The 23994-nt window shown below is 44.8% G+C and overlaps 1 protein-coding gene and 1 long non-coding RNA gene across 2 annotated transcripts in view; one reads left to right on the plus strand and one right to left on the minus strand.

Annotated features, from left to right (window-relative positions):
- LOC104873760 overlaps positions 1–13201 on the plus strand; it is a 16435-nt gene extending 3234 nt beyond the window's left edge. Inside the window, exons 3-5 of the long non-coding RNA XR_783583.2 lie at positions 7792–7934; positions 12730–12893; positions 13004–13201. This is a non-coding gene — a long non-coding RNA (uncharacterized LOC104873760). The remainder of the gene's footprint in view (positions 1–7791; positions 7935–12729; positions 12894–13003) is intronic.
- Slc39a11 (solute carrier family 39 member 11) overlaps positions 1–23994 on the minus strand; it is a 412155-nt gene that overhangs the window by 344993 nt on the left and 43168 nt on the right. The gene's annotated exons all lie outside the window — the stretch shown is intronic.

A 23994-nucleotide genomic window follows, 5' to 3' on the forward strand; every position in this document is an offset into this window, starting at 1 on the left:
TTCCCTATCCCTCCCCGACTTCCTCTCCTCCTCCCCCCACCCCCAGAAAGATGTAAAGTAGCCATTGGGACCCAGCTTCAGATTCTGACCATAGAAGAAATGACATCTGGGTTTTCCTGAACAGAAATCCCCCGGCTACTTAGCCTCAGTCTCCCGATCCCCGGCCAGGGAGTGAGGCTGTCCTGGCACAGGTCACTGTGACCTGGAGTGAAGCATCAGCACTCTGTCCCGCAGCCTCCCTGAGTGATTGCTGACCATCCGCTCTCCCTCCCCCTTTTGTCCCTTTGCTCATTCATTGACTCAGCCTGTAATTTTTCAGCATCTACTCTGTGTCAAGCCCTCTGCTGGGCCTTGGCGTGTGGAGGTCGATCAGGGAGATGTGGCTTTCCTGGGCCACACTGTCGCCTGGCTGTGGACCGGCCTGAGAACTGAGAGGAGCCCTAACCCCTGGCCAGCCAGTCCCTTCTTCCCACGATGTGGCTAAGAAGCCCAGCCAGAATTGGCTCTCAGATTTGAGCCTGGGGTGGTAGAAGTGAAGGCAATGGGCAGTTTATAGAAGTGTGATTAAAATGTAGGGACTTGTTATTGTTTGTTAAGGAGATTTGAAAACTTATTCTCTTCCCGTGTTGCCGGGGCCGCTTTGGCTAAACAGTTCCCCTTCTCCATCCGGCCCTGATCACGCAATGGACATTCCTGATTCCCCACTGTGCCCTCCCAACCATCCATTCTCAGCAAAGCAGGCAAACCCACCTTTCAAGACATGAATTCAATCCTGTCTGTCAGCTACTACAAACTCTCTGAGGGCTCCTTTCTGCACTTGGAATAAAACCCAAGCTCCTTCCCTCAGCCTCCACACTCCCTGGAACGACTCCCCAGCCCTTCCTCCCACTGCCTCAGCCAGGCTGCTCTGACCTCTTCTGAACACCAAGCTCACTTCTGCCTCAGGGCCTTTGTATCTGCTGTTCCATCTCCTCTGCCTGCGGCAAATCCAGATGAAGAACTATCCAGTCCAAAATGTGAAAGGTTGGGAAACAAATTATAGGAAATCCCAACACAATCCCGTGAAATAATTCTCAGAATGACATGATGATAAAAATCACTCCTTAAATTTTAACCAGAGTTCCAAGAATCATCTATCAAGACATCACTTAGCATCTGATCCACCATAAAACTTGAGAAAGAAAAGGACCAACTGTCCAACTGTCCATTCAGCATAATTGCTGCAAAAAGATACCCTACTAAAATATGCCTTGTGCTCAATTCCTTCTCAACATTTAGGTCTTGATAATATAATGCTCCGAGGATGTTATAAGAACGCTTTTAGAGTACAGAGATTCCCATGCAAAATCTCCTGAAGGGCTTTGGTAGTGACTCTCCAACAGCTGAGACAGACCTGGCTGCCCTTAGCATTTGCTCTTGAGTAGGTGACTGATGAGCCACTGGAGAGGAAGCTCTCGCCAGTTTCTTCCCCACAGCACTGCCCCAAGAGCCCATGACCACTGGATGGTGGCTAACAAGTCCTCGTCCACTGTCATTTTCAGACAGGACTAACTACAAAATTGGAACCTGGTACAAAATGAAAATGGGAGACCCTCATCCATAAAACATGGGGGGGGGAGTGTTGCTAAAGTGCTAAAATATAAAGCCATTTCTTTTCCTTACATTTCCCACAACAACATGCAGACTTCATTACCCCATCCTGATCAAAGATAAAAGTTTTAAGGATCTCAAGACAGTGGCAGCAGAGCATACTTTAACCAGGTGCAGGTTCTTCTGGGCATGCGGCCCTGTGTGACTGTAAGTCACACTTGCATGCCCTCGAAGCAGGTGGCATCACTGGGGCTGAGATGGCAGGACCAGATCGGAGATGACCAGAAATAGCCCAAACTGAGGTCTCCCAGTTCTCCAGGACCCTAAGGAATGGTTAAGAATGGAAAGACTAGTTATTGGCTCAAAAGGAATGTTTTTAAAAACCGGTAGAAATTTAATAAATGTTTAATTAGATGCCCATAAAACCTTCTTAATAGTTGACTTTGGTATTCATAAAAATTAAATTACATTGGAGAAACAATCCGAGGTTTAGCTTTCCTCACTTCCAGAATATGCCTAAGTATGCACAGTGATGGCCAAGAAATCACTGCCAGTTAAATTAAAGCTTAGAGTCAAATATTTGCAAAAGCAAAATTATAAAAATCCCTCTGATTACTTTATGGGGAAAAGAAGCACTTAATGTACAAGTAGGAGCCTTTTAATATGTTTGGTGCATATAAGATGAGACCTCAAAAAAGCAATTTTTTAAGGGCCTACCAAGATCCTGGGAGGCCCCAGGGAATGGGAGAGGAGCCAGAAGTGTAAGAATCTTTATTCCTCTCTGAGAGTGGGAACAATAGCAAATCCCTCCTGTGTGTATGAGCTGAGATTCCCCTGGGGCACGAGACCAGCAATCCTTGGCCTGCAGAACATGGGAAGACCAGGGAGAGGGGAATCCAAGAGAACAGAAGGAAGAGTGCACACCTGAAGTGGAAAGGGGAAGAAGGCAGGACCTGGCCCCTCACCCGCTCAGCGTCATGATGGGAGGGGGCCCAAGGGGCTCCAGACCCCACCATATAGAGCTGGATGGAATGATACCAGGGCTGCTAACATGTGGTCCCCGGGTGAGGTTAGCTAGGGAGCAGTGTTGACAGGTTGAAGTGTGGACACAAAAAGGGACGTTCAAATCCCAACCCCTTGGTGCCTGTGACGACAACCTTATTTGTAAACAGGACCCTTGCGAATTCATTAAATTGAAGATCTTGAAATGAGATCATCCTGGACTATCCAGGTGGATCCTGAATCTGATAATGAGAAGAGGACAGTGGTTAAGGGGAGAAGAGACATGGAGAGAGAAGCAGAGACCGGAGTGATGCTGTCACAAGCTAAGGGACACAGGAAGCCACCAGAAGCTGGAAGAGGCAGAGAAAGACTGTCCCATCTTCATCTTGATTTTGGACCTGTGGCTTCCAGAGCTGCGAGGGAAGCCACCCAGTGGATGGTATTTTGTAACATTTTTAGTGTGGAAGACCTAGGGAATCCCCTGACCCCTGTCATTTCTATCACAGGAGATTGAGTCTTTACGATACTTGGCTTTAGGAAGCCAAATCTTTATTACTGAAAGATTTCTGTATCTTTTATTGGAAAAAAAAAAAACAAAGAAAGAGAGAGAGAGATTTTTAAAAAGCCACTGTTCTGTATTAATGAGTCTATCTCACTGGGAGAAGGCAGCCAGGGCTCCCGATTCCGCTTCCATCCACTCAGTTGTCTGTGGCCCACTTTCACTGAATTTGTCACAGATTAAATAGGGCCCCTCTCCCCTAAACTCACATGTTGAAGTCTCAAAGCCCAGGACCTCAGGATGTGCCCTTCTGTGGAAATGAAGTCTTAATCCAGTATAACAGATGTCCTCATAAAGGGAGGGCATCGGGGCAGAGAGAATAGCAGCAAGGAAATACAATAAGAAGTGACACAGGAGGAAAATGGCCAGCTATGGGCAAGGCGGGAAGCCTGAACACACCATTCCCTCACAACCCTCAGGAAGACCAACCCTGATAACACCTTGGTTTGGGACCTCTGATCTCCAGAGCTACGAGACAATGTATTTCTGTTGTGTGGGTCATTCGGTATGGTATTTTGTTAAGGCAGCCTGTGATAGTTAATTGTGATGTCAACTTGAATGGATTAAGAAAAGGCTAACGGATTGGTGGAGCACAGTTCAGGGTGCGTCTGTGGATGACAGACACGTAGGCTGACTACCTACCAGGGAAGACCCACATGGGACACAGGTGGCACCAACCAACAGGCCTAAAGTCTGAGCGAAATAAAGGACAGAAGAAGAAAGTCTTCCTTTGTGCTTCTTTGGAACAGCTTCAGTCTTCACCACCTACTTTGGATGTTCCTCTCCAATTCCCCCAGGCTTCTGGTGCAGATTCTTTAGCTTTCAGACACTGCACTCTGCGGTGAGCTCCAGGCCTTCGCCTTTCAACTGGATCTTCCTGCTCTGCAGTGAACAGCGGATTTGCATCCTTCCAACCCTGACTCAGCAGGTGGCCATTGTCTTGTAGATCTTTCATAATATATGTAATTAAATATTTCTCTAGTGGACCCTGACCGACACACAACCCTAGCAAACTATTACAGTCTCCAGCCTGGGTTTTAACACACTCTGAAAAAGGTACGAGTACAACAATTATTTTCATGGTAAGACCTCTTGAACTATTTCAAAATAATATGGAGACTGGAGGAGTATCTCAGTGGTACAATGCTTGCTTAGCATGCACGAGGCCCTGGGTCCCATTCTCGGCATTGCTTATAATATGGAACCGAGATTTTACAGATTCACATTGAAATTTTACCTAAAGACATAGTACCTAGAGAGGCATTAAAGTCTAGCCACATTTTCAAGAAATTTCACCAAAGGCTTACAAAAGCCTCATGCATGGCAAGGATGCAAAAGAGCAAGTGTCTAATTCAATTGAATGACAGAGTTGCACAAATTGCCCTGTGCCCTCTGCTTCTGTAAATAGAATGAACCCCGCAATATGATTTCCCAGGAACTTGCTTAACGAAAGTATCCAAAATATAGGGGGGAAAAAGACACTGATTACCCTAATGTTTTCAACAAAAGAAGGATAGTTAAAAATTACCAAAAAAAAAAGGCAGCAGACTTTTATCCAGCTAGTCAAAATGATAAACATCACAGCAGCATAGGAAATATTTATGATACCAAATTTTGGAGGAAAAAAAGCAATATACAAAAACATATGCAGGGCCCAGGATTTAGCTCAGTGGTGCTGCACCTGCCTCACAAGCACAAGGTCCTGAATTTGATCCCCTGTACCGGAAAAAAAATATCATTTGTTATTATATTAGTTAAAAAAAAATGCACGTAACAGAAGACCATAGGGGAATTCACACCATTAAAGTAGTTGGGCATTCCGTGAAGAAAATGTAGGAACTCACAAATTTTTAACAAGGTATAAAAAAGGCTAAATACAGAAAAGTTGGTTCATTGAGCTTGAATAATAAGCCAGGTACCAAACCCAACCAAGAAACCAGGACTCTAAATTCTAAACCCAAAATTTGTCAATGAAACAAGACTCTCTGCTTATATTCTTAGCCTCTTGGATGTTTAAAACACACAACTTTTGGGAATGTCAGGTTCCACTGAAATTTTCCCCAGTTTGTTTTAAGCCATCATTTCCTGAGAATTCCCCTCCCTTTATTAACTCTCAGGCCATCTGCACAATGAGGCGCTCTCACTGCGATGTAAGCAAAGGACTGAGGAAGCCTGTTCCTCCACGGCTCCCTCGCTGCCACTCACTCGGGAGCCTCTGGTACCAGCCTGTCTCAGCCAGGCTCCTGTCCCTTCCTACCACCGCCACAGACAGATGGTTGGTGAGGCCTTGACTCAAGGAACATCTGAGGCCTGGGTACCTCCTCACTCTGGGCCCACACCACCCACCAGAATTCCGCCACCCCAAATGCCTGCTTGAAACCACAAATTCAGGGCAAAAATGTCTACATGTAAAGCCCCCCTTCTCCTCCCTCAGCTCCGAAAAGGTACAAAAACTTGGGGTTCATATAGGCCCAGCTACACCCAACACTAGTGTCAGGGAGCTGCCTGCCAGTTGGACTTCAGAATACTTTATCCTGAAGTAACAGCTTCTGGGGTTCTCAGCTTTGCTGAGTTCTTCCAGAACCTTCTATAGGCATAGTGGGGACACATCCTTCAATCAACTTTGAAAGAAAAATCTACTTTGTATTAACTTTAACCAGCACTGATTATCTAGCCTGTAAAGCAGCTCTGTGCTAACTATAAGCCACCTGTTGCTATTTCTCTACCCTTACCCCACAAAAAGAGATGATTTCAAAGAGACTTATCGGCAAAGTATGTTAGCTAAGAATTATGTCTTTTTCCTTTTTTTGTTCTTCTGTTCATAAAAGACACTCTGAGGTAGCTACCAATCAAAACTACAGTTTTGAAAGACCAGGGCTAACAGAGCTGTGGGGCTGCCACTCCCACCAAAAGCAAAAACACTGGATTTTAATTTGCCTTTGCCTCTTTGGCTGTTTGGAAATATTAATAATTGATAAATTCAATACTAAGAGGTCCCTTCAAGTTCAGGAACTGCAGGTTGGAAATCACTACTACAAGGTGCAGGGGTAGGGGAGGGTAAAGAATAAACAAAACAAGAGTCTTTAGCTTTGAGCAATAAGAAAATTCGTGTAGCTATATCCACCCAAAACAGTTAAGTACTTAACTTGTTCCAACCTTGCCCATTGCTTTTCTAACATGTGTACCAATTAGGTTTTGCAGGCCTGAAGGGAATTACAATGAGTGTATCTTACTCCTCTGGTGAGCAGAAAAGACGATACTTAAGTATTTGTCAAATAAATGAACAGTGACCTACATTTTTTAAGACAATTAATTTTTACAGGGCACACTGCCGGTCGGGTAAGACTTCTTAGTACATGATCCCACAGCAGCCCTAAGCCCAAAAGTAATCAAAGGAGAAAGTGCAGCTGCTGTTCCAGGAGGCTGATGAGACTGTAGGTGATTAGGCTGACAAGGCTTGGGCTGGGGGGGGGCACCCTGAGAGGTTGCCCGCCCTTCAAATGCTAATTTGTTCTCTTTTCTGGAAGAACCCCCCCCATCTTTGAACCCCTATGGGGCCAGGCTGTGGTTAGGACTCTGTGGAAACCCAGTGCCATGCCAATTAAATGCCAGAAACCCTAGGGCAGGGATCATTAAAAACTGGAATAGTTCACTATTGAATGGTAAGGACAGGATCCTCAGAGGACATGAAAGATGTGGCCAGGCAGAGAGGAACGCAGACAGCAGGCTTGGTCTTTTTTTTTTTTTTTTTTTCTTGTCTTCTGATGAGCCCAGATCTTCCCACATACTAGTCAAGCATTCCACTACCAAGCTACACCCAGACCTGAGACAATGTTCTTTTTGAGGTTTTTTGTTTTTTGTTTGTTTGTGTGTGTGTTTGTTTGTTTGTTTTATTTTCAGTAGTGGGGTTGAACTCAGAGCCTTCACAGGGAGCTATATCCCCAGACATTTAATTTTTCTTTTCTTCCTCTTTTTTTTTTTTTTTTTTTTTTTATAAGGCCTTCCTAAATTGCCCAGGCTGGGCTCGAGTTTAAAATCCTTCTGTCTCAGTTCTTCCAAGCACTGGGATTAAATGTGTGATCCAACACACCTTGCCCAAAATTACATTCTTGCTACGGAGACCAGTTTAAATAAAGGCACCAAGGTCGAAATTAATCACAAGTATTTGGCTAACTGCACAGAAATCAGTCAAGAAAGGGCTGGAGTTAAGGGACCTTTGGATGGCAAATGTAGATCAGAGGTAGGGGATGAGAAACACCCCTGGCAACAGAAGTGATGCTGTATCATTAGCCAGTAGAGTCCACACATTGTGTGCTTCTATTATCAGAAGAGAAAGTTTCTTTCCACAAGTATTGGAAAGTAAATGCCACTTCTCTGGGGCTTAAGAGCCTTCCTCATTAAAGGATACTCAGAGGCCCAATCGAACTCCCCCTTACCCTTTTCCCTGGGACACTTGGGCTACATAGAGTGAGCGACCCTCCTGGGTTACTCGGGACTGAGGGGTTTCTTGGGATGTTCCAGTTGAGGCTGGGACAATTCTGGGCCAACCAGAGGAGTTGTTCCGTTCACACCACATCTCAGGAGTGCAGGACGCTGACCATGCATGCCCGGAGCTTCACAAAGGACTTTCCCACCCCCAGGCTAGGGTTTATGCTCCGTGCCTGGCCCGTGCACATCCAGCAGACACCTCCCAGAAGCTGGTGAAAGCTGCAGGATGGGTTGACCAGACAGATTCGAACCCAGACCTCAACCAGATCCCCAAGAAGTTGGAGTGCACAGCCAGGTATGAGGAGCGCAGGGTTATTCGGTGGAATTTCTTCCTGGAGTTGGCTGGGGGTCTGCATGTGCTGCTCCGAGTATTGTCTCAATATTGGAGGAACAGTCCAAAAGCAGGGCGGAGAGAATGATAGCTTTTATACTACAGCAGTTACAGCCTCGCACTGCGAGAGGCTGCAGCATGCTCTGCTGAAGTCCCCGTTCTTCTTTCTCCAAATTTCCAGAAAGATCACAATAGCCCAGAGCACCCCGGGTTCTATAGCTGCTTTGCTTTGTCAGCCACTACACCATGGAGAGCCTGCACTAGTCATTCCTGGTGGGGGCGCCTGTCCTCGGAGAGTGGTGTGCCCAGCAGCATCCCTGGCCTCTATAGCCCCTCTTGCTCCTTGTGACAGCCAGGAATGTCTCAAAACATTGCTCAGTCTCTTCCAGGCAGCAAAACAGTCCCCGTTCAGAACCACTGGCTTAGACAAACAGACGCGCTCATGGAAAGAGAAACCAAAGGGAGATGTGAGAGATCTCCCGCCTGTCAGGGAGTGATTAAAGTCTGGAAAACTAGGCCAGGCCGATCCCTGCAGGCTCCTGGAGAGAAACGGCTGGGGGACCAAGAGCCACCCCTCGTCTAAGGAGAAGCCTTCTGTCAGTGACACAAATGAAGACAAGCAGCCCCCAGCTGCTGTGAGCTCATGCCATCTGCCCTCCACCCACAGATGTTCTGTATTATTTAACCCACAAAACCCAAGTTGCCTTTTTAACAGAAAGCCAGGCCGAATTATATAGAAGGCTAACAGCATTGTTTAAAAAAGAAAGAAAGAAAGAAAAAAAGCCTGGCTAGTTTATGTTTAAATCACTAAAGTAAGCCATCTGGCCAATCCTCAGCAGGTCCTAACAGAAGGCAAAAGGTCTTCCCAGGCGGGACACTCACCGCTCCAGCTCCTGCTACAGGCCAGCACTGTTCACTGTTTGAGTAGTCCTGTATATCTGGGCCCTGTGAAGAGGCTCCCAACTCTGCCTGTAGGCTGGCCTAGCCCTTACCCTCCCTCGAGCCATGCAAAGAAAGTTAACTTCCACATTTGCCACTTCTAAATTGCACTCCCCCCGACTTCCCATTGCCAATTCAGTCTCTCAGAAACCTGGATTCGTTTTACGATAGTGTCACAATTGCTGTCAGCCAAATGGCAGGTGGGAAGTAGCCAGCGTGGCCTGATCAGGCGCCAACGTCAGCACCGGCATAAAACTCTCTATGCGATCTCAAAGATTTGGAAGAAGATCTAGGAGAAGCTGAGGCGTACCCTCTTGGCACATAGGAAATCAGTGGTCACGGGGAATAGGCAAGGAGGTGAGGAAACCTATGTCTTCTGTAACCTGGCTGAAGAGGAAGAGTAGGCCAGCCCTACACGAGTACTCTTCAGACTGCAGCTCCTGGTCCAGAGAGCTTGGAGAAGATTCAAAATCTCAGGGCAAGCCTAGGCCTACTAATCTGAATCTCTAAGGTCAGGGCCAAGCCCTTTAGGTTATCCTGGTGACTTTTGGGTTATTCTCAAGTGCTATCCCCCAGATATGTGGCTTAAATCTACCAAGCTGCCTTAAATCAAGAGATTAGTGCCAATAGCTTCTAGTTTTTTTAGGGAGTCCTTTAAGAAATGTTATATCACCCATAGTCTAGACAAAGACTATACCGTATTAAAAAAAAAAAAAAAAAAAAAAAACTCTTGTGGTGGCATACACCTTTAATCCCAGCACTCGGAGGCTGAGACAGGAGGATCGCTGTGAGTTCGAGACCAGCCTGGGCTACATAGTGAGTTCCAGGTCAGTCTCAACTACATAGTGAGACCCTGTCTCAAAAAAACAAAATAAATAAATAAATAGAAATAAAAATAAGTATTTAGAACTTGAGGGAGTTGTGGGTTTTTTTTGTTTGTTTGTTTGTTTGTTTTTGAGACAGGGTCTCACTATGTAGTTGAGACTGACCTGGAACTCACTATGTAGCCCAGGCTGGTCTTGAACTCAGAGAAACTCTCCTGCCTCAACATCTCAAGTGCTGGGATTACAGGCATGCGCCACCACACCCGGCTCAAATTCTAAATACTTAAAAAATGACTGGCACTGGGGATTTAGCTCAGTGGTTCTGCCGCCTGCCTCACAAGCACAAGGGCCTGAGTTTGATCCCCGGTACCAAAAAATAAAAAATGTCTGGGAAGCATCATACTTGATATGAAGGAGTTTTAAAAAGTGATTCCTCTTCCAATTTACTTAATTATATTTCCTTTATATGTCTGACATATATATGTGTGTGTATCTGTATAGATTCCTTTATGTGTACGCATAGTATTTGATACAATTAAGTCTAAAAGAGATCTTTTAATTAAATATCTATGTGGCTCAGTAGAAGATAGCTTGTCTCCCACGCACGAAGCCCTTTGGGGCTCTTTTTCTTTTTCTTTCTTGGTGGTTCACAAAATACTAGCACATCCTCAGTTGGTAAAGGCTCAATGTGTGGAATTCCGGGATCAGATTTTTCTCAGACTAACCTGAACCTCTTGTGATATGGTTGAAAGAAGTGTTTGCTTCAGCAGGCTAGATGACAGCTGGTCACCATCTTCTATGTCATAATGTGTACCATACTTTAAAAATTGATCTACTGTGCCAGGACCTGAGTTCGATTCCCAGTACCAAAAAAAAAAAAAAATTGATCTACCTTTTTTGACTTCATTTTCTTCCAGGAGGCTCTTCCTTTGAACCTGACATTAGTGTCCTTTCTAATCCTCACAGCATCACTGTGGCTTCTCTCCAAACATTGACGCTCCTCTCCAATAAAGATATGCCAGGGCCAGGGATTTAGCTCAGTGGTTCTGCTGCCTGCTTCACAAGCGCAAAGTCCCGAGTTCGATCCCCAGTACCCAAAAAAATAAAAAAATAAAATTTAAAATACTAATAACATAATCAGCCCTAGGACCTCATGGCCAGGATCTCAGCTCTGCTTTTGCACTGGTGCCTCTATTTTATCATCTATAACATGGGCAAGCTCAAAGGGCTGACCTGATGTGGGGATGGTACACAGGAAGCATCTAGCACAGAACCTTCACCTTACTCTAAACTTGTGCCAGTCTTTGGGATGCTATTCTCTCTTCCTCTCTCTCTCTCTCTCTCTCTCTCTCTCTCTCTCTCTCTCCTCCCAAACATAAAGTTCACCTGCAGTTTCACCACAAATCTCTGCCTTTCCACTCCAGTTTGCAGCACCCTGTTGTTTTCCTCCCTGACCATTTTGGTCTTCATACCCACAACTCTCTTGCCTTGCCATGGAGACCCATGTAGGTTTCCATGTAGGAACCCTTCCTTCCCTGGAGCCCACACCTAACTGTGTTGTTCTGTGGGCTGCTCTTGTACCCACCTCCCTGGCCCAGGCCATGGGGAAAGCTTTACTAAAATCCTCATGTGCCCATGTTCACAGCCCTTACCGCATCTACCTGCCAAGTGAGGCCCTGGAGAAACTAGGAGCATAACTCCAACACAGCTCTCGCCCTGTGGCTCAAGCCTTTCCTCTCTGAGCACCCAAATCATCTCCTGTGCAGTCTATTCCAGGGACACACAGTACATTAAAAGCCTTGGGTTTGAAGTTTTTTCCTCCTTTACTATTTGGCGAACACAAAGATGAGCCTCCCTGGCCTTTTGCTGTAATTTCCCTGCCTTGTGTTCTTCCAAAATCTGCTCAGGGAATCCACAGTTTCATGTACTCTTCTCCAGGCATCTGTGTCAGCTTGGACCAATGTCCAGCAAGGCCACTGGGAGCTCCTATCACTCCTGAGTGATTTCTGGGAAGGACTCAGTCCCCAAGACCTGGCCCCCACGACTTGGCCCAAAGTGCAATGAGACGTACACCTGTTGCCATCCAACTGCTAACCCCCACCCCCAAATGCAGAGCCCAGAAGTGCAAGGCAACAGAATTGGCCACACACCACTAAAAGAATAGGTTCCTCCAGCCAGCAGAAGAGGTCAGAGAACACTGACATTGGACCAAGCAGGACCAAAGCAGATTGGAGATGATTTTTCAGTGGGTACAGTGACCTTTCATTCATGTTTATTTGGAAATGACCTTTAAGCAGAAATCAACAAAAAATGAAATGTTTCAGAGGAATAAATTAGGTAATGCAGATGACCCCCAGTGGTAAGTTATGCCCAAAGAATAGCACAAAGTAAAATCAGCCCTGCCTCAGAAAGTTAAGGACTAGTCTGACCATTAGACTAATAAGTGAGTGCAGAATCCTAGCAACCTCTGTCAATCAGACAATGAAGATGCTGAAGCCAGGGTGACCTGCATGGGAAACACAATTATTTTTAGAATTGAACCAAAACTACCAACCACTGTCTCATTCTGATTCCATTTGGAACATAGGCAACTGCATTACTTGGATGTCCAACGGGTGATTTATCATCCCAGGTGGGGGTGGGAAATGCCCCAATTCTGGGTTCAGGTAGCAGCTTGGTGAGCTCCGTGTGCCCCATCCTAGGCTTCTTTTAGTGGAAGACATCCTTCCTCTACATTAATTGATTCATTTCTAGTTTTTTTTGTTTTTTGGTTTTTGCTCTTTTTTTTTGGTACTAGGGATCAAACTTGGGCCCTTGTGCTTGAGGCAGGTGGCGGCACCACTGAGCTAAATCCCCAGTCCATTAATTGATTCATTTCTGAGACAACTGAACTGTCTTCACCATGCCTATGTTGGGCTCTGTCTGTGTGTGTGTGTGTATGTGTGTGTGTCTTCCATTCAGTATGTTCTGTTCTTCTATCCTTCATACTCTCCCAGGTTCCTCTTATTTTCCTACATCTGTGTCTACATATGGTACCAGACTAGTTGCTCCCTCTGAAATAGAACATATCTCAAAAAACAACTCAGAATCAAGGACTCTGGCCTCCCCTGCCAGCTCAACAGTGAACCCTAGAATCCTCTGGACCTCAGTCCCGGGCCAGGTACATCTTCTCTGACCTGAGGGATCTGCTGGGGGGGACTCAATCGGGGAAATTTACCAAGGGAGAGAGAGTGCTGTCCTACTGGACAAGGGTTTCTACAATCTCCCTAGGTACCTCTTCTGGGCCATTCATCTGTCATTGCTACCAAAGCCAAGGTCCACTTCACAAAAGGCCTTACCTGGAGTAGGACATTCCTGACCCCTTGATCCAGTTGCCTCGGGGAGAGCAGACAATTTGGGGGCTGCAGAAGATACCACCGAGGGATGGAAAATGCACCACCAGGAGCCAGGAAGTCCCAAGGAGACAAGGCCCAGGCACGCACAGAGTGACTGAGATGGGGGGGGCTCTTTGGGTTATGGGAACAAGGGGCCATGGCGGGAGGATTAGGACTTTTTATAATTCAGACCTTGAGGGAGGAAGCCTAGCCTAGTCCAGGACTAGCCTGCTGTGAAGGGCACCCTCTGCCTCTTATAATGGGCATCTCTATGCTGCTAAAGTCTGTGATCACAATAGCTCCCCCGAGAAAATGGAGACCAGCCTCAAACAATCCTTGCACCTAGACATTCCTAGTAGCATTTTTCACAATAGACAAAAGGTAGGAGCAAGCCAAATGTCCACCAATTGCTGGATGGATAAACAAACCAGTACAGCTAGATGGAAAAACATTGCTCACCCAAGAAAAGAAATGAAGTACTGACATGTGTTACAGTGTAGATGAGCCTTAAAATCATGGTTATCCAATTTTTCAGTGAGAGAGATACAAAGGGCCACATGTTATTCCACTTATATGAGATAGCCAGAGTAGGTACCTCCACAGAAAGAGAAAAAAGATTGGTGGTCGTCAGCGTAGTAATTGTAAATGGGTATGAGACTGGTGGCAAAAAAAATTTTTTTTGAGACAGAGGTAGTAGTGTGCAATGTTATGACTGCACTAAATGCCACGGAACTGTTCACTTAAAGGGGTTAATTTTATGTTATGTAAATTTCATTTCAACTTTTTAAAAAATCTGATGATGCTGGGCTTGACAGCACAGCTCTGCAATCCCAGCACTCTGGAATACTCAGGCAGGAGGATCATAAATTCAAGCCCAGCCTGATGTGTCTCAAAATTAAAAAAAAAAAACAACCTTAAAATCTGATGAGTAGCCATAGCATAATTAAGATTCAATCTAGGTTTCTGTAGATGTACTTTGCCTGTTTGGGGAAAGGGTGGATGAGGAGGCCCACTCCCTCCATTTCTATTTTGGTGCATTTTGTCTTTAAATAAACACAGCTAACTTATCCTCTTGTTTAATTCTCTGATAGAATTACAGCGGTACCTCTGTTCACGAGCTTCATTCATTCTACAGCATGGGGAAGATGGCCTCAGTCATGTTTGCCACTCGACACAGAGTTTGTGAATGGAAGCACAATTTTGCCCAGAGCTTCTATTTGCCAACTGAACTGCTCACAAACAGAAGTGTTCAGGAGCCAAGGTTTTACAGTATATGTCCATTTGTTTCTTGACTCTATCACCAAAAAAAAGAGTCTCACTCCCGGCACGGCAAGAACGTGACTGGTCCAAGTGTGAGAGCCCAGTCTAGCTGCGGTGAGCACTCAATAGCTGTTTTGGAGTGGATGGAACTATATGCATTATCCTGCTTACATGTTCCTTTCCTTCTTAAATAAGAGCTATAAATATGTTGATGGAATGTAAAATGATGTAGCTGCCATAGAAAACAGGATGGAGGTTTAAAAAAAGTTCAAAACCAAATTGCCATGTGATTTCTAAGTATACTCCACAATTACGAACAGTTAAGTGAGGAGGTATTTCCACACCCATCTTCATCAGTGACATTTGTAATAGCCAAGAGGGGAGGGACAAGCTTGATGTGCAGCAATGAATGAATAAAGAAAGAAAGCTGGTCTACGCATACAAGGGAACATCATTCACCGTTATAAAGGAAGGAAATTATTTTGGGGGCATGGGGGTTGGTACCTGGGATCGAACTCAGGACCTTGAGCTTGCGAGGCAGGTGGCAGAACCTCAGAGCTAAATCCCCGGCTCTATTTTTCTATAAGGTTTCACTGTGTAGCCCAGGATGACCTTGAGCTCGCTGTGATCCTCCTGCTTTAGCCTCCTGATTGCTGGGATTACAGGCATGTGCCACCACACCTGGTGAGGAAGGAAATTCTGACTACAACACTGAAGAACCTTGAGGACATTATGCTAAGTGAAGTAAGCCAGCCACAGAAGTGCAAAGAACAAATGATTGCAAATAAATAACAACAAATAACATAGAAACTGAAAGTAGAATTGTGATTGCCAGGAGCTGGGCTGGGGAGAAGGGGAAGGGGGGACTTGTACAGTAATAGGTACAGTAGAGAGTTTCAATTTTTGAAGATGTAAAGTTCTAAAGATCTGATGCACATGTGTGCCTCTAGTTAACAGAACCATACACTTAGAAATGGTTAAGATGGTAAATTGAATGTTACGTGTTTTTACCACCTTTTATGAAGTTACAGAGACGTGTGCCAATGGATATGTAATTATATATCTTTGATGTTTTTCATAGAGAGGTTTTTGAGAGGGCAGCTGAACCCAGAAGACCCCTGCTGCCTGTTGTTGAGTAGGGACTATCCTGGTGGGTGGCACTTTGGGCAGCAATGCCCTTGAGGGGTGCCAGCTCCATCTCTCGTCTCCAGAAACACATCAGCACAGATTGGAAAAGTGTTACATGGCTGGATAGAGTCGCAAGGGGACCATCCAAACAGGCTTATGAAACAAGAGTCATTAACGAGAAGTCACCCAGAGTATTCTTTGCCAAGAACTGGGTTGTACAGAACTGGGCCCTAAAAATGTTAAGATCAATTGACAAAGTGGGTCTCTCCTGGAACACAGTGAGACCCCACTCCCCTACCAAGGATTGAGCAGGGGCCCTGGGGCATTCTAACCTGCAAATGTTTGAAACACTCAAAGGAAGAAAGGAAGCAGTGGTAAACTGGCCCCTCAGAAATGTCAGTGCAGGGCCAGGGATTTAGCTCAGTGGTTCCGCCACCTGCCTTACAAGCACAAGGTCCTGAGTTCGATCCCAGGTACCAAAAACAAACAAACAAACAAAAAAGAAAAGTTAGTGCAAAGATTGGCACACTACAGGGCACACCTAGGCACTGCATGGTTTAATAAATAAAGTTTTATTGGGACATGTTAATGGCCATTCATTTATTGTCAATAGCCACTTAAACAATGGGAGAGACTGTATGGGCCACCAAGCCATTTTTTTTCATTAAGTTTATTGGTACGTTTTATGTATATAGGACAGTTACATTCATCATTGGGATCTTTACACCCTACACCCCTTCCCTATTTACAAAGACTTCATTTTTTCCTTTTCTCATATTTTTTTTCTTTTCCCTTCTTTCCTTTCCCCTACCCTTCCCTCTTCTCCTACTCCTTTAGATCTTTTCTTCCTATTTCAAATTATCAATTATACAATGTGAACCTTATTTACACAGCCATATTTACTCTCTAGCACTCTACAGAAAAAAGTTTGCCCAGCCCTGCTCTAGAGAAAAATTCAGTGATCTACTAGGGAGGCCATAAAACTTCACTCCTTTAAAGGGCCCATAAGCCCGTCTTCCCATCTGTTTTCTCCTGTGGCCCTGCCTCCTCCTACTACCACCAATTTTCAGTGTTTGAAACAGCACAGAATATCCCCTGCTGCAGATAAGGCAGCAGCATTTATAATTGGTTTTAGATGCTAATGAGAGTCATCCACCTCCCTTCACTTCCCCTGGTGGACTTATCTTCCTAATCATGCATGACTTAGGCCAAAACTGAGCAGCACCCACACTCCCAGAGCACCCCATCCCACCAACTGCAGAGTTGGGGGAGGAAATGTGAAGCCCCTCAAGGGGCCTGAATGCCAAAGAAAAAGGCAACACTAGCCTGTGATGAGGCACAAGACCCAGCCAGAGTCAAAATGCCAATAAGAAATGGAGTTTGTTTCTAGAAAGACTGCTCTTAAACTTCTTGTGTTAAAAGACTCTTTGAAAACCTGATGAAAATTAGAAAATGATCATGTCTTCCAATTCAGTAAGGTTCACAGAGCCTTGAAACACATCCACGGATGCCCAATTGTGAGCCCTTCATGGAGAGGAAAGGTGTTAATCTTTCATTTCATCCTGCCAAGCAACCCTTTTTATCAAGTGAGCTCTCACAAAGAGATTCGGTACTTAAGAGAGTCTTAAAGCAAGGCTGCCCTGTCACAGTTACTACATCGTTCTGTCCCTCTGGCAGTTCCTGGAGTCACTTTTCCATCTGCTGAGATTGCCTGCAGCCAGAGGTTAGAGCAGGAGAGGGCTCCGCAGGCTCCCCAAGATGGTGCCTCTCCAAGAGAGGTGCTGGACCAGTCACAGCTTTTTCTTCACCAGTGACTCATGAGGGTCTACCTCTCAGGAGACTCAAAGGCACCTCAGGGCTGTTGAACCTGGAAGGACAGTTCTTATGCACTGCGGGCAGTGGTCTTGGGATCCAGGAATTTTACAGCAAGGCAAGGAGACCACAGAACATCACATAATGATACAAAAGTTCTTCAAAAGTCAGGAAGAGGGGCCGGGGATTTAGCTCAGCGGTTCGGTGGCCTGCCTTCCAAGAGCAAGGACCAGAGTTCAATCTCCGGTACCAAAGAAAAAAAAAGTCAGGAAGAGAAGAAGTGCTGTACAAAGTGATCAAAGAGAAATTGCCAGCTACATTAGAGTTATTCATAGGAAAATGGATGCACATCGAGGCCATACTCTTGAGTGAAATAAATAAGTCACACATGTGTAAATACCAAATAGCTTCTGTGATGTGAAAAACTATAATTGTAAATAAGATCCTAATGGTATAATTTGACAATGTGAAATAGGAAGGAAAGGGCTAAAGGTGTAGCAGAAGTGGGAAGGGTAGGGGAAAGGAAATAAGGGAAAAGAAAAAATATGAGAAAGTGAAAAAATGGAAATAAAGTGTTTGTAAATAAAGAAAGGGAGAGGAGGATGAAGGGAGGGCAGGGACAAGGGGCAAAAATGAGAACCAAGACCTGTCACGTAAAGGTACAAGATCCCAATGATGAATGTAACTGTGCTGTATACCTAAAATGTATCAATAAACTTAATGAGAAAAAAAAATTGCCAGCTAAGTCATCTCTAGCCTTTTATAGGACAAAAGAAAGTATAAGTATTTCTTTTTTAACCTTAGTGACTGAAAAAGAGGCATAGATGCACGCAGATGCTCCTAAGCATATAATGGCGCATCCTGACTCTACCGTTCATAATCTGAAAATGTCATAAAGCAAACACACATTTAATACACCTAGCGTCTCAGTCCCTTTTCAACATACTCAACACCCACAACCTAAAGAAGGAAAGGGGATTTTTTTTGCTCATGTGTTCTAGCAGACTCGGTTTGTAGTTGGTTGGCTCCAACACTGGAGAAGCATGGTAGAAGGGTCTGGCAGAGGAGAGCACCTCACGCCGAGAGTGCAGGGAGGAGCGGGAGAGGTGGGTCCATTGGTGAGTACAGCGCCCCATGATTCAATCACCTTCCAAAAGCCCTGCCCTTGAGAACTTGAAAGTGTTGGTGGCCATGATAACGCCTAGCATACTGACCAGCTACGGTGTGACAAACACTGTGGGAGGCTGAGGCAAGATAAGCACAAGTTTGAGCCTCGCTTGGATAACTTAGCAACTTAGTGAGACCCTATCTCAAACTAAGAAAAGGGAAAGGGTGCTCAATGCAAAGGCCCTGGGTTCAATCCTCAGTACCACACACAAGGAAGAGAGAGAGAGAGAGAGAGAGAGAGAGAGAGAGAGAGAGAGAGAGAGAGAGAGAGAGAGAGAGAGAGAGAGAGAGAGAGGGAGGGAGGAAGGAAGGAAGGAAGAAAGAAGGAAAGAAAGAAAGAAAGAAAGAAAGAAAGAAAGAAAGAAAGAAAGAAAGAAAGAAAAGAAACTCACTTAATTCACAACTGCTTGAAGTAGTGATAGATTCCTGTCTTTTTAGGGTTCCACTCATGTCTTTCCTCCATAAAATAAACTTCAGCTCTTGGCTGGGCACATGGCCACCTCAAGAGGAGACAAGATCGTGTGCTCGAGCTCTAACCAGAAAGCATGCAACAAGGAGGAAGTGTGTTCTTCCTTGCTTCCTCTTTCCTGCTGCCATAAATGTGAAGTAATGGCTGTCACAACAGGATCCCTTTTCCACCACATGGGAACATGAGGATGAAAGCAACCTCCAAAAGAGCAATAAAACACAAGGAGGTATGGCTGTTGACACCGTACAACACAGTCCCAGCCCTGGGCCCCTTCTAAACTTTTTTCTATATAATTTAAGGTAGTATTATTTAGGACTTTCTATTACATGGAGTTAAACCTAATTATAAGTAATGCATAGACTCAGCATGAAAGGGACTTGGAAAATTTATGTGCATTGCGTACATGAACTTCTCTTTGTGTTCTAGATTCTGGCCCACAAATGCCTTTCTCTCCCCACCATACAGAAAACTTCAACTAAATGCATGACTGCAAAATTCACAAATTTTTTAACCTAAATTCACTGGTGTTTGTTTAGTGCTTCTGTGGGAGAAGAGAGGATGGCTGGCAAAGAATATTTCCTTTCTCTTGGATAACCCCCAGACACTGAGATTTTAATAGTGGTAAAAAGCCGACAGAGTTATTAATAACATGGCACTAAATGAGTTAGAAATGCAGCCACATGGAAAATCAAAAGACTTCATCACAAAACTCCTACTATTATGTAAATGCATTGCCACTTGGGAAAATGACTAAGTATGAGATTCATTATAAGTAATATTTTCATCCTAACCTTCACGGCCTTTGGAAACTTCAATATATGACCCAATTTATTAGCTAAAAGAAACAAGATCTCTCTAGAATTCTTCCCAATGACTTCCATAAATTTTTAAGTTTAAATAATTCATGCAAATGTTTTGCATTATTAATCATGCAAATATCTGCTATTATTTTTAAAAGCACAGAACTTCTGAAAAATTATTAATCCTGAATGCATCCCCTAATCCTACTCTCATTTCATTGTATAAAGATACTACGAGATTGAGGGTATAGACGTAAATATACAGAAATAAATGATAGCATGGGTACATCCCTCAGACTTTTTACTTGCATATAAAGTCAAATAACTCTTGAATTTAAGTGCAAAATAAACTGTGGTGACTGGTTATTGAGCAACTTGAAGAATCCTCAGGAAGGACAGAACGACCTGACATAGAGGTAAACAGCCAGGGAAAATCCCACAATTATACCACAGAACTAACTAGGGAGGACAGTGGTGTCACAACCCTGCTGTGCCCTGCCCCCCTGGACACTTCTCCGAGGACCAGCTCCCTGTGTCTCCTGGAAGCTGGACATAATCACCATAACTCACTACTACTACCCACACAAGAACAGATTCTGCGTGGGTCCTGCTTCTTTCTGTCACTTCCTGCTTGTCCTAGGCCACGCGCAGGTGTGTGCGATGAGTATTTCCCAGCTCATGGCACGCAGGTCCCTCATCTCGAGCAAATCCTTTGGCCTCTCTGCCTGTTTGCCCATTAATGAAAATGGATTCTTAATGTCCACTTCTTCACAGCGTGTCCTACAGAGTAGATAAAATAAGGCCTATGGAGTCCTTCGCATAACACAAAGGAGACTAGGAAATCCGATAACTTGGGGAATCTGGACATGAACTCTGTCTTATATGGTGGGAGGTTCCCCGTAATGAAAAAGACCGGAAAGGTGGGCCAGAAATGACAAATAGCCACGAGCATGCAATTTAATGATTATAATTTTGTCAGGATGACAATCTCATCTGAACTACTGTCCCAGGGTTTTCCTCCAGTGTTTGAAGTAGCTTTCTAACACTCTACATTGTCTACAACTTAATGGAAGCCCGGTTAAAACAGAAAAGCAGCAATAAATAGGCTGGAAAATTTTTGAACTCTCCCTACTCTTGGCACTGGGGAATCCAACTCAGGGCCTTGGACATGCTGGGCAAGCACTCTACCACTGAGCTACATTCCCAGCGCTCCAAATTCAGCTTATTTTATCTTATTATTTTCTCTGTGCTTTCATATGTCTTGTGGGATGCTTTCCTACTGCAGCAGCAATGTGCCTATTAAAAGAAAACACAGCACAAATAGCAGTAGTGCTTAGACAGTGGCTTTGAATTTAAACTTCGGGTTAAACTGCCTGAGCTTTTAACCCTCTTGACCTTGAGCAAATCCTTTGACCTCTCTGCCCTCCATTTGCCCATTTGTGGAAAAGGGATGTTAATGTCCCCTTCTCTAGGGAGAGTCTTGCAGATTAGGGAATCCCATGGAGTCCTTAGCATACACCAAGCTCACAGTGGGCTTCAGAAACACTGGCTGTGATTTCCCATTCTGCCCTCCTATTGGTCTAGTTATTTTTACAAACAGGGTACATTTCATCAAACCTCAGTTACTGGACGTCAAATAGTCTCCAGATATACTGATTAGCATCAGCACAGAGCAGGAATTACTAGCCAAATAATACCAAAATTTTAAGTCAAAAATATAAAATCATGAGGGAAAAAACTGGGAGGAGGTACTAGGGACTGAACCCAGAGCTATTGCCCCAATTCTTTTATTATTACTATTATCATTATTATTATTAATTTTATACTCTGACACAGGGTCTCACTAAGTTGTACAGGATGAACTCAAATTCGCGATCCTCCTGCCTTACTCCCCTGGCGTGCTGGAATTACAGATCGTACTACCACATCTGGCATAAGACACCATTTTCTAAGAGACAAAAATCATTTTTTGAAAAAGTTTTCAAAGCCTTGCACAGTTACTCCCAGGGTGCACCAAAATCATCAGTTCAAATGTGTGCCACGTGTATCAAACACAGAAGGACAATTAATAGTCGTCCTCTTGGCTGAAACGCTTTCGTCCAACCTCCTCGTTCATCGGTGCAAGGGGCAGAGTTGAGCTGTCCCTGAGCCACTCAAGGGAATGCTTCTGCAGCCTGGTGCCAGACACCTGCTTTGCTAGGCTTTGCAAGGTACTCAGCCCTAGAAGCCAGAGCCTCAGATCCATGGGAAGCCCACAGGGCATCGCCTGGCAAAACTGCTGTCCAGCAGGTAGGCACTCTGGGTCCTGCAGTCATCAGCAGACTGGACACTCGCCCAGTGCTAGCACATGCAAACGGCAGCCTGCACAGCTGGGCCATCGGGGTGACTCAGCAACGAGTGGAAGTGTGACAAACCAGTCACCGACTGAAGATACAACCCTCAGAGCCCAGCAAATCCAGTGTGGTCACCATCATCTGGACTGGGGATAGGAAAAGAGTGAGAAATAAAGAAGTTCGGGATGTCTGAATTCTCCCTCCCACCCCTTTGTCTCCCTTCCAGCCTAGGACACACTTTCCTAGTGCCAGCTGGTCAGCAAGACGAAGCTGACACGACACCCGGGCCATCTGTTGGCCATCACTCCCCCAAGCAGTTCGCTCCCCTCCTGGATGGAGGCCCAAAGAGCTTTGTCCTATTTCAACCCTGCATCCTGGAAGTGCAGGCTCATTCTGGGACCCTTCCATGGTGCTGGACCCTTCCACGAGCCTGGAGAACAGTGGCGTTCTCTTGGAAGGCCTGGGTCACCTCCTTGGCTGGTCTCTCCTTGGGCTCCTTTGGTGACCAGGGCAAGGAGTAAGGGTGCGGGAAAGGAAGGATTTGGAAAGAAGTGGCTCTTACGTGTTCTCACCACACAGAGGACTGAGATGAGGACTAGGGGAGGCAACGGGATGTGCGCATTAACTGGATCGTGATAACCACTTCAAGACGTAGAAGGAATGACTAAAATATACAGCACACACTTAATATTTGTTCCCGTAAAAGGTATGTTGCCATTAATCCCTTCCAAATATTCTCCCTCCCTTCAAACATGTTTGTCCCATCCTTCCTGCCACTCTCTGAAGGAGATCTGGATGTGCTCTTTCCCGTCTTTATAAGATTTTTAAAAAACACAGCGAGGGCCAGGGATTTAGCTCAGTGGTTCCACCGCCTACCTCACAAGCCCAAGGACTGGAGTTCGAACCCTGGCACCCCCCCCAACATGGCAAATGCTGCTACTGAGCGCCACCCAATGGAAAGGCAGCCTTGTAAAACCATCCGCCTTATTCACTGGATCTGGCACACGCAGCAGCCAAGACAGCACAAATAAAGACACTCACAAAAGAGGACTTCCAGAACTGCTTCCGAAAGTGGTTAAGAACAGTGGGAATAGTGTGCCTGAAGTGAGGGGGGAGAGTCCGAGGTGGATTAAAGGTGCTATGTCTTTTACTGTAATATATTTAAATTTAAATATTGACGTATTTTTATTACACCTCAAGCCTATACATCAAAGTATCATTTTGTACCTATGGTACACACACAATTTTCATTTGTTACTGGCGCCACAATAAAGTGGGGTGAAAAAATGAAGAGCTTGAATTTTATTGTCAAAATTACTCCAACTTATCGTATCCTGGACTTTTGGTTAAGATCAAGTGCAAAATTATTCCCATTATGCATTAATCAGCTGGGAAAACTTAAGGGAGTTATCAACCTCTGGAATCAACACAGGGAAAGAGCTCGTACCTCCAGGGAGAGAGGTCCTTGGGTTGTCTGAAGATTAAATAGAATTCTGCTCCCAAAGTACCATCATTGGGTGGGGCACAGAAGAGGTGCCCAGCGAGCATTTCTATTTCCTCTCCTCTGTCTTCCCAATCTCCGTGAACTTTGGAGTTGAAAATCCATAAAGAGCTCAAGTGGCTAAGGAAAGAAGACTTGCAGATTCAAGGCTAGCCTGAGCAACTTTTCCCAAGACTCTGTCTCAAAATAAAATGAAATTTTAAAAACTCTGGATGTAGCTGAATTGTACATCTGTAACACTCCAGAGTTCCAGGCTCAGTACTGAAGGGTAAAAAAAATAAAAGCTCAGGGGCCAGGGATTTAGCTCAGTGGTTTCGCCGCCTGCCTTGCAAGCACAAGGGCCTGAGTTCGATCCCCAGTACCAAAAATAAAAAAGAGTAAAAAAAAAAAAAAAAAAAAAAAAAAAAAAAAAAAAAA

This window comes from Fukomys damarensis, unplaced genomic scaffold (assembly GCF_012274545.1).
Source record: "Fukomys damarensis isolate Sample0158 unplaced genomic scaffold, DMR_v1.0_HiC HiC_scaffold_23, whole genome shotgun sequence".
NCBI classification, from domain to species: Eukaryota; Metazoa; Chordata; class Mammalia; order Rodentia; family Bathyergidae; genus Fukomys; species Fukomys damarensis.